Genomic DNA, 9859 nt, shown 5'->3' on the forward strand with positions numbered 1-9859 from the left:
ATTAGTGATCAAGTTGATCAGGCCCATCATTGGTGGTGCCATCTCTTGGCTGGTAGTCTTGGGTTCTATAAGAAATCAAGCTGAGCAATCCAGGAGAAGCAAAACAGTAAGTGTATCCTTCCACGGCCTCTGCATCAGCTCCTGCTTTCTGACATGCTTGAGTTCTAGTTCTGACTTCCTTTGGTGATCAACAGCAATGTGGAAAATGTAAGCTGAATAAACCCTTTCATCCCTAACTTGTTTCTTGGTCATGATGTTTGTGAAGGAGCAGAAACCCTGACTAAGACAAAAGCCCGTTTTCTTCAATAACTGTGGGAGAGTAAGCAAACAAAGGCTGTATGTGGCATAGTCTAGAATTTTAGGGATAAGATTAGGAGTTTGTAAAAGGAAAACGTTGTGCTAGAGATATAGATCAGTTGTGGAGAGTTTACCTGGCATGCAAAGATGCCCTGAGTCTAATCTCCATCAAGGCAAAGAAACAACCCCAAAAGTTCTGGGAGCAATTTTTCATCAAAAGATGTTATGTATGTTATTTCATATATTAAATTACAAACACACACACACACACACACAGACATACACACACACACAATTTCAATTTCACCGGGGTAAAGCACACCCCGAATCTGCTTCTATACATGTGTATGGCTATTTCAAATTGATCCTCCCCCTTTCGTGAACTCTGCTGAGGGGACTATCTCAGGAAGCAAGGCTATTTAAAATGCATCCTAACAAGGAAGAAATATTGTTGAATGATTTTTTCTTTTGTTTTTATGTGCAGTGTACATATACATATGTGTTGCCATGTGTGTGTATGTGATTGTTCTTCTAGGTGTAGGGCCTGGTACAATTTCCACTGCCCACAGTAGCATGTCAACTGATTTCATTGTGTATGTCTTTTAGGTGGCCATAGTGTTGAGATTTTCCCTGTCACATATGGAAGACAGTTTTTCTTAGCTCAAGTCCTATTCACCTAGCTCTTACAGTCTTTCTGTCCTATCTTCTGAAATATGCCCTAAACCCTAGGTTAGGGGTTATGTTGTAGATGTGTCCATTGGGAATGCCCCCTCCCCCACAGTCAGTCATTGCCAGAACTTTGACCATATGCTGGGAAAAGGAACTCCTTTGATAAAGTGCAAGACCTCCTAAGCTCATCTGTGGGTATAAGGATGAGTATGTAGAATGCAGTTTGAAAGACTTCAAAATTGACAGTAGTGGACTCCCCTCTAGTGGCCATGATTTCACTATATTCTAACATTTGTTTGGATGGTTTGTTGTTGTTGTTTTTTTTCTTTTTCATCCCTTTTAAAATATCATTTATATTTTGGTAATAGGTTTTAGGATTCTTTTGTTTTTTTCTTTGTCCTTTTTATGTTCTGATTTGCATTTTTCACACAATATATTTTGATTATGTATTTACCCTCCCCCAAGTCCTTCCAGATTCATTTCTCCTGGCCAAGTACTCTGGAGCATGGGCCGTGCCCTGGAGTATGTTTGACATGTTCAGTGGCATTCCAGTATAGAAACCTGGTCTCCTCTTTGCTGGCAGGTATCAGTTGCAAACAGGTACATGGTTAGTGGTGGTTCCTTGTGTCCACTTCCCTTTCTCTGTGCTTGGATCCCATCTAGCTCCAACCCACACAGGTCTTGTGCATGTTGCCACTGTCTCTGAATTCACATCTGTTTTGGTCCTGTTTTCTTAAAAAGACACTGTTTTCTTGGAGTCACCTTCACCTATTGCCTTTACAATTGTTTCTCTGACTACATACATCCATGAACCTTTAGAACATGATTTTGAAAACAACATCATATTGTGGACTGAGAAATCCAAAGTTTCTCACTCTCTGCACACTGTTCATTGTGGTTATATGTGTTAATTTTTATTTGATATAAGAAAATTCTTCCCTGATGTTGCTGAGTTGCATTGTCATTATGGGTATAGAAGTATGTCATTAGGCATTATTTTGTACTCATTGTTCCTTTACAAGAACAATACTAGTAAGCCTTCCAGTATGCCAACGATCTATGATCTATGCAGTCTCAGATTTTTGGACACTTCAACACTGTTGAAGCACTTGTTTCACCTCATGAGGTAAATCTTAAATCTATTAAAAATTGATTCATTGCTCTCCTAACATTTATGCCACTGTCATACCAGTATAACTTACAGACTTGTTGCTGTTTTTAGTAAGTGGTTTAATAGCTAGGTCATATTTCTGATTACATTTCTCCTTTGGTAGCCAACAGAGTACCTTCTAGTACCATGAAGTCTTTTAAGTAAGGGTGAATTATCAGGTTTAGGAGTTCTCTGGTGGAATTTTTAGGGTCACTTATATATACTATCATATCATCTGCAAAAAGTGATATTTTGACTTCATCTCTTCCAATTTGTATCCCCTTGAACTCCTTTTGTTGTCAAATTGCTCAGGCTTGGACTTCAAGTTCAATGTTGAATAGGTAGGGAGAAAGTGGGCAGCCTTGTCTAGTCCCTGATTTTAGTGGGATTGCTTCCAGCTTCTCACCATTTACTTTGATGTTGGCTACTGGTTTGCTGTAGATTGCTTTTATCATGTTTAGGTATGGGCCTTGAATTCCTGATCTTTCCAGGACTTTTATCATGAATGGGTGTTGGATCTTGTCGAATGCTTTTTCTGCGTCTAAGGAGATGATCATGTGGTTTTTGTCTTTGAGTTTGTTTATATAATGGATTACATTGATGGATTTCCGTATATTAAACCATCCCTGCATCCCTGGAACAAAACCTACTTGGTCAGGAAGGATGATTGTTTTAATGTGTTCTTGGATTCGGTTATCGAGCATTTTATTGAGTATTTTTTCATCAATATTCATAAGGGAAATTGGTCTGAAGTTCTCTATCTTTGTTGGATCTTTCTGTGGTTTAGGTATCAGAGTAATTGTGGCTTCATAGAACGAGTTGGGTAGAGTACCTTCTACTTCTATTTTGTGGAATAGTTTGTGCAGAACTGGGATTAGATCTTCTTTGAAGGTCTGATAGAACTCTGCACTAAACCCATCTGGTCCTGGGCTTTTTTTTGGCTGGGAGACTATTAATGACTGCTTATATTTCTTTAGGGGATATGGGACTGTTTAGATCGTTCACTTGATCCTGATTTAACTTTGGTAACTGATATCTGTTTAGAAATTTGTCCATTTCGTCCAGGTTTTCCAGTTTTGTTGAGTATAGCCTTTTGTAGAAGGATCTGATGGTGTTTTGGATTTCTTCAGGATCTGTTGTTATGTCTCCCTTTTCATTTCTGATTTTGTTAATTAGGATGCTGTCCCTCTACCCTCTAGTGAGTCTAGCTAAGGGTTTATCTATCTTGTTGATTTTCTCAAAGAACCAACTCCTCCTTTGGTTGATTCTTTAAATAGTTCTTCTTGTTTCCACTTGGTTGATTTCACCCCTGAGTTTGATTATTTCCTGCCGTCTACTCCTCTTGGGTGAATTTTCTTCCTTTTTTCCTAGAGCTTTTAGGTGTTTTGTCAAGCTGCTAGTGTGTGCTCTCTCTAGTTTCTTTTTGGAGGCACTCAGAGGTATGAGTTTCCCTCTTAGAAATGCTTTCATTGTGTCCCATAGGTTTGGGTATGTTATGGCTTCATTTTCATTAAACTCTAAAAAGTCTTTAATTTCTTTCTTTATTCCTTCCTTGACCAAGGTATCATTGAGAAGAGTGTTGTTCAGTTTCCACGTGAATGTTGGCTTTCCATTATTTATGTTTTTATTGAAGATCAGCCTTAGTCCATGGTGGTCTGATAGGATGCACGGGATAATTTTAATATTTTTGTATCTGTTGAGGCCGGTTTTTTGACCAATGGATATTAGCCCAGAAACTTAGTATACCCGAGATATAAGATACAATTTGCAAAACACATGAATCTGAAGAAGAACGAAGACCAAAGTGTGGACACTTTGCTCCTTCTTAGTATTGGGAAGAATCACCCATGGAAGAGGTTACAGAAACAAAGTTTGGAGCTGAGACAAAAGGATGGAACATCTAGAGACTGCCATATCCAGGGAACCATAATCAGCCTCCAAACAATGACACCATTGCATACACTAGCAAGAGTTTGCTGGAAGGACCCTGATATAGCTGTCTCTTGTGAGACTAGCCCGGGGCCTAGCAAACACATAAGTGGATGCTCACAATCAGCTATTGGATGGATCACATGGCCCCCAATGGAGGAACTAGAGAAAGTATCCAAGGAGCTAAAGAGATCTGCAACACTGTAGGTGCAACAACATTATGAACTAACCAGTACCCCGGAGCTCTTGACTCTAGCTGCATATGTATCAAAAGATGGCCTAGTCGGCCATCACCAGAAAGAGAGGACCATTGGACATGCAAACTTTATATGCCCCAGTACAGGGGAACGGTTTCTCTTCAAGGCTCTCCACAAGCTGACACATGTGGATAAGACCCAGAGTGAGCAAAAACTACCAAAGAACAGGAGAACAGCCCAAGACAAGACCAGAAAACCATGCCAAGAGATATGTGAAACATCATGACACCCAGTACCTAGATCTCAGTGCAAAACTACAAACCTTAAAAGTCAAGACAATATGTTTCCCCCAGAAGCCTGTTACTCTATTGTAATAGGTCCCACAAAGAGGAATTTAATGGAAACTAATGAAAAACCTTGAAAATACAAACTATGAACATATTCATAACCTTTAAAAGGGTATGAATAAATGCCTTACTTGATAAAGACCATGGAAATACAACCAACCCGTTGTATTTCCAAACAGAATAGAATACTGAAAACATTTCAAGACGTGAAAGTAAAATTTAACAAAGAAATGCAATCATACACACACACACACACACACACACACACACACACACACACACACACACAAAACCCAAGCTGAAATGAAACTCAAAATGGAAAAAACTTAGAAAATGAAACAAAACCTTCAGAGGTAAGATAAATGATTTAAAAACAAAGAAGTTGGGCTAGAGAGGTAACTCATCAGTCAAGAGCATCAGCTGCTATTCCAGAGGTCATGGATTCAATTCCCATCACCCACATAGTGGCTTAACTGTAGAGGAATCTCCATTAATTATTTGATTGACTATTAAAGAAGACAAATAGCTAATTGTTGGGTGAAAATTTAGGAGGCAGGTTTTCTAGACAAGATAGGAAGTCAGAGGAGGAGAGTTTCAGGAGACATGGAACAAAGGAGGAAAGAGGGAAGAGTTGTTCGAAGGAATATGGAGCAGAAGTGCATGGCCTGTAGATACTGAAAGTACCAGGAATTACATAGCTGTGGAAGAAAGTGGTGTAGAGTCCTATCTGCCCAATATAGTTATGCAGTTTATAAATATATACTGAGCATTTTTTTTCCTTGCATGGGTTGGAGATTTACAACAAAATGGCACCCCAATGTATGGAATAGAACTCAACTAACCTGAGATAAAAGATCACTACCCCTCCCCTCACTCCCAATACAAGGCTGGGATAGCAATCTAAGCTGTGGCAGTGTATGGATTGAAAACTCACTGGATGTGAGGGGCCTACAGAAAGCTGCATAGAAGCTCCCTCCCCAAGCCTCAGGCAGACAGCTTTGGCCAGGGGCAGCACCCCAGCATGGAGCTGGACTTGGGTAGACACAGTGAACTTATCTGTGCATCTACACCTGAGAGAGCCTTTCTGTATTTGCTGCCCAGTATTCCCTGTGTCTACACAGGACAATGACAGCCAGAATTTGAATGGAATAGCAGAGGGAGACAAAGATACAAAGGACTCCAGATCAGGTAATAATCATCATACATTGATACTTAAAGATGAGAAAAACAATAAATACCTTTTGGGCTTTAAAGGATGGTATTCTGAATGGTTTAACAGGGATGGATTTAAAGGAAATAGACATCTTGTCACTTACCAGTATTGCAATATTTATTCTTGATCTACTATGTCGTCTCAAAAGACAGGGCCCTAGGTAAAAATTCCTTCCATTATGTAATTGTTATTGCTGGTTGTCAAATTGACTATATCTGGAATTAACTACAATCCAGAATTGGAAGGTTCACCTGTGATCCAGACCTTGAGGCTGGGAGATACATGTTTCTGATGCGGTTCTTGGCATGGAGACCTTCAGGCATACTGTCTATGAATCCCAAGAAACTAATGCAAGGCGTTTTCTGCGTCCAAGGTCATCTGGGACAAAGCAAGTCCCAAATCTAGGTGGTATCCACTTTTAATCTAGGCTAAGCCTTCTGCTGGAGACCTGCATAAGGACATTGGAAGAAGGAAGATTCCCTCTTCTTCACCTGCTTAACTTAAGGGACTGAGCAGCTACTAGATCCTTGCATTTACATTCACAGCTGGCCATTGTTGGGGAGTTGGACTACAGACTATAAGTCATCATAACAAATTACCTTACTATGTAGAGACTATCTATAAGTTCTGTGACTCCAGAGAACACTGAGTAGTACACCTTAGTAAAGAGATTACAGGTTACACTAGAACTAAAGGTTCAGGATTTTATAGGCCAAGATAAGCAAGAGAAAAAAAAAATGGTTGGAGACAGGAGCTAGAAGAGACACTAGGAAAAATGATTCAACAATTCACAGATCAGACTGCACAGCAAGAAGATATAGATAAAATTCAGAAGCAAAGTCTAGAGGATAATTTACTAAATCTAGCAAATCAAAATAAGGCAGATTCTGCAAAATCAGAATTAAATTATAAAGAGAAGTTAAGTTTATAGAAGCAGGGCCTAGAACCAAAGATACAGAAAAGTACAGAGCAACATGAACAACAGAAAAAAAAATTAAGACTTGGAAATGTGGCCTAGAGGAAACACTAGAATTGAAGAGACAGGACATTATAGATCAGAATAAGAGACAGAAAGATGAAAATGAATGTGGGAGACAGGGCCTGAATAATATTATAATACAAATGATACAGCAGCTCACAGATTAGACTGAGTAGCAGAGAGAAAATGATGAATATTTGGAAGCAAGACTTGGAGAATGACCATTTAAAATTAATCTGTAAAAATAAAGTAGGCAACAGAATATCAGAATTACAATATAAAGAAAAAATTAAAATGTGGAAGCAAAACCTTGAACAGAGAATACAGAAACTCAAGGAACAGTAAAAGTGACAAAAGGAGAAATATGAAGCATGGACACAGACCTTAAGGGAAGAACTTAAAAATCTCAATAAAGGAAAATACTCTGATAGAAACAGAAGATAAAATTAGAGAAAGTGAAAGAAATGTTATTAGAAAACAAATTTTAGTCTATCTGAGTCATATACTACAAAGACCTCCAGACAGTGATCATTCACAGGGTTATCAGAAATTTGAATGGCAACCCATGGATGTGTTAGGACTGAGGAAATTTAAGGAAAGTGTCACTAATTTTGGAGTGCATTCACCATTTGTAAAACAAATCCTGACTTCTTGGGCTATTAAAAATAGAATAATCCCCTAAGACTCAAAGGATATGGAAAAAGCAATACTAGAACCTGTGTCACATTTACAATGGTTCTCATGGTGGAGAGAAGAGGCAAGGGAGATAGTATGACAAAATAGAGCCAGGGTAGAGAGATTTTCACAGATAAGCTGCTTGGTGAAGGTCGGTTTCCTGAGGTAGAGTTGCAGGATGTATATGATGAAATAAGTCTGACACTGTGTCAATTGTCAGCCTTAAATGCCTGGCACAAATTAACAGAATCAGGGAGAAGACTTGAACCATTTCCTCAAGTCATGAAAAATCCAAAGGAAACCTGAATTTTGCAAAGGCTAACCTCAGCTGTAGAAAAGAGTGTATCAGATTCAGCAGCAAGAAAGGCAATAATTGAATCTTTAGCCTTTGAAAATTCAAATGCTGAATGCAAGGAAGTAAACAGACCACTGAGGGCAGGGTGAGCATCAATATATGAGTAAATAAGACATACATTGATTTTAGACCTCAATTGCCTGATATAACAGTAATAGGAAAAGCTGCCACTAGAGACCTAGAGATGATCCAAGATTTCAAATATTTTAATTGTGGTAAGCAGAGTAATCTCAGAAATAACTGCAGGAAAAACAAAAGTAATCACAAAAGGGAGTCTATGCCTTCTGGTATATGGAAAAAATGGGGCAAAGGCTGACATTTGGCTAGGGAATGTAGAGCAACAAGAGACAAGTGTGGTAATACCCTTCCAAAAAAACTCCCAGGGTGGCCTCTTTCAGGCCCCAATGAGAGGCAGGGAGAGTTCTCTTCCTTAGGAAAATTAAACACCACTGCTGTAAAAACAGATGTTGAAAAATCAGATAATAAGGCCGAACCAAGTTTTATAGACAATTCAAAAAACTTAAAAGGGAGCCAAAAATGAAAAATTTGGCAAACTTATAGAGAATCAAAGTCCAAAAATATGAATACTAGTAAACAATACTGAGATAAAAAAAAATGGTCAACAGTGGAACAGATGTCACCATTATCTCTCCAAATATTTGCCCCGTAAGTTAGCCACTTCAAGAAGTAGACATCCCCTTCTGGTTCCATCGTTGCCCAGAACTTATCCTGTGCCACAGTGCTCCATACCCAAATACTGTCAGGAGTGCTAACTCACATGTGATTACAGGTAAGACCAGAAATTCTGCTCAAATACCTGGCACAAAAGAGACCTACCCTGAGCCACCAGGACACAGGAACCAAGAAACCGCCTGGGACAGGGTCCTTCCAGTTTCCATCTGTATCCCAGAGCTGATCCTGTGCCACAGCTGACAATATCCAAATTCCTCCCAGTGATAACTGGTCTCCCAGAAAATCTGACATACAGGCTTGCAGGAGGGACCAGTCACAGTCAGAGATACCAAGACCAGCTGACAACAGAGTTAACCAGATGTAAAGAGGTAAGACCATAAGCAACAGAAACAAAGACTGTTTGGCATCATCAGAACCCACTTCTCCCATCACAGCAAGCCTTGGATATGATGATATAAGCTTTTGAGAAGGGCATAAATAAATCCCTTAAAAAATACAGGAGAACATAGGTAAACAGGGAGAAGCAGTTAAAGAGGAAACACAAATATCCCTTAAAGAATTACAGGAAGCTCCAGTGTGGGGGAATGCCAAGGCCAGAAAGTGAGAGTGGGTTGATAGGTGAGCAGGGGGAAGTGGGGGGGGGGGGGATAGGGGGCGGGTGTTCTTCAGAGGGGGAACCAGGAACAGGGATAACATTTGAAATGCAAATGAAGAAAATATCCAATAAAAAAGAATTATAGGAAAACACAGCCAAACAGGTGAAAGAATTGTACAAAACCATGAAAAATCTAAAAATGGAACTAGAAACAATAAAAAAAAATCACAAAGTGAGACAACTCTGGAGATACAAAACCTAGGAAAGAGATCAGGAGTCATAGATGCAGGCATGACCAACAGAATACAACAGATAGAAGAGAGAATCTCAGGTGTAGGAGGTACCATAGAAAACATTGACACAACAGTCAAAGTAAATGTAAAACCCAAAAAGTACCTAACCCAAAAACATCCAGGAAATCGAAGACACAATGAGAAGACCAAACCTGAGGATAATAGGTATAGAAGAGTGAAGATTCCTAACTTAAAGGGCCAGTAAATACTTTCAACAAAATTATACGAGAAAACTTTCTTAACCTAAAGTAAAGAGATGCCCATGAACATACCAGTGGCTTACAGAACTCCAAATAAATCAGATGAGAAAAGAATTACTTCCCATTGCATAATAGTCTGAACAGCAAATGCACAAAACAAAGAAAAAAATATTAAAAGCAATAAGGGGAAAAGGTCAAGTAATATATAAAGGCAGACCTAGCAGAATTACACCAGACTTCTCACCAGAGACTATGAAAGCTAGAAGA

At 39.1% G+C, this 9859-nt stretch overlaps 1 pseudogene; it reads left to right on the forward strand.

Annotated features, from left to right (window-relative positions):
- Positions 1-5807: 5807 nt before the first annotated feature.
- Positions 5808-7463, forward strand: LOC147004502 (uncharacterized; annotated as a pseudogene).
- Positions 7464-9859: the final 2396 nt, after the last annotated feature.

This window comes from Mus caroli, unplaced genomic scaffold (assembly GCF_978045245.1).
Source record: "Mus caroli unplaced genomic scaffold, Mus_caroli_1 scaffold_5, whole genome shotgun sequence".
Taxonomy (NCBI): domain Eukaryota; kingdom Metazoa; phylum Chordata; class Mammalia; order Rodentia; family Muridae; genus Mus; species Mus caroli.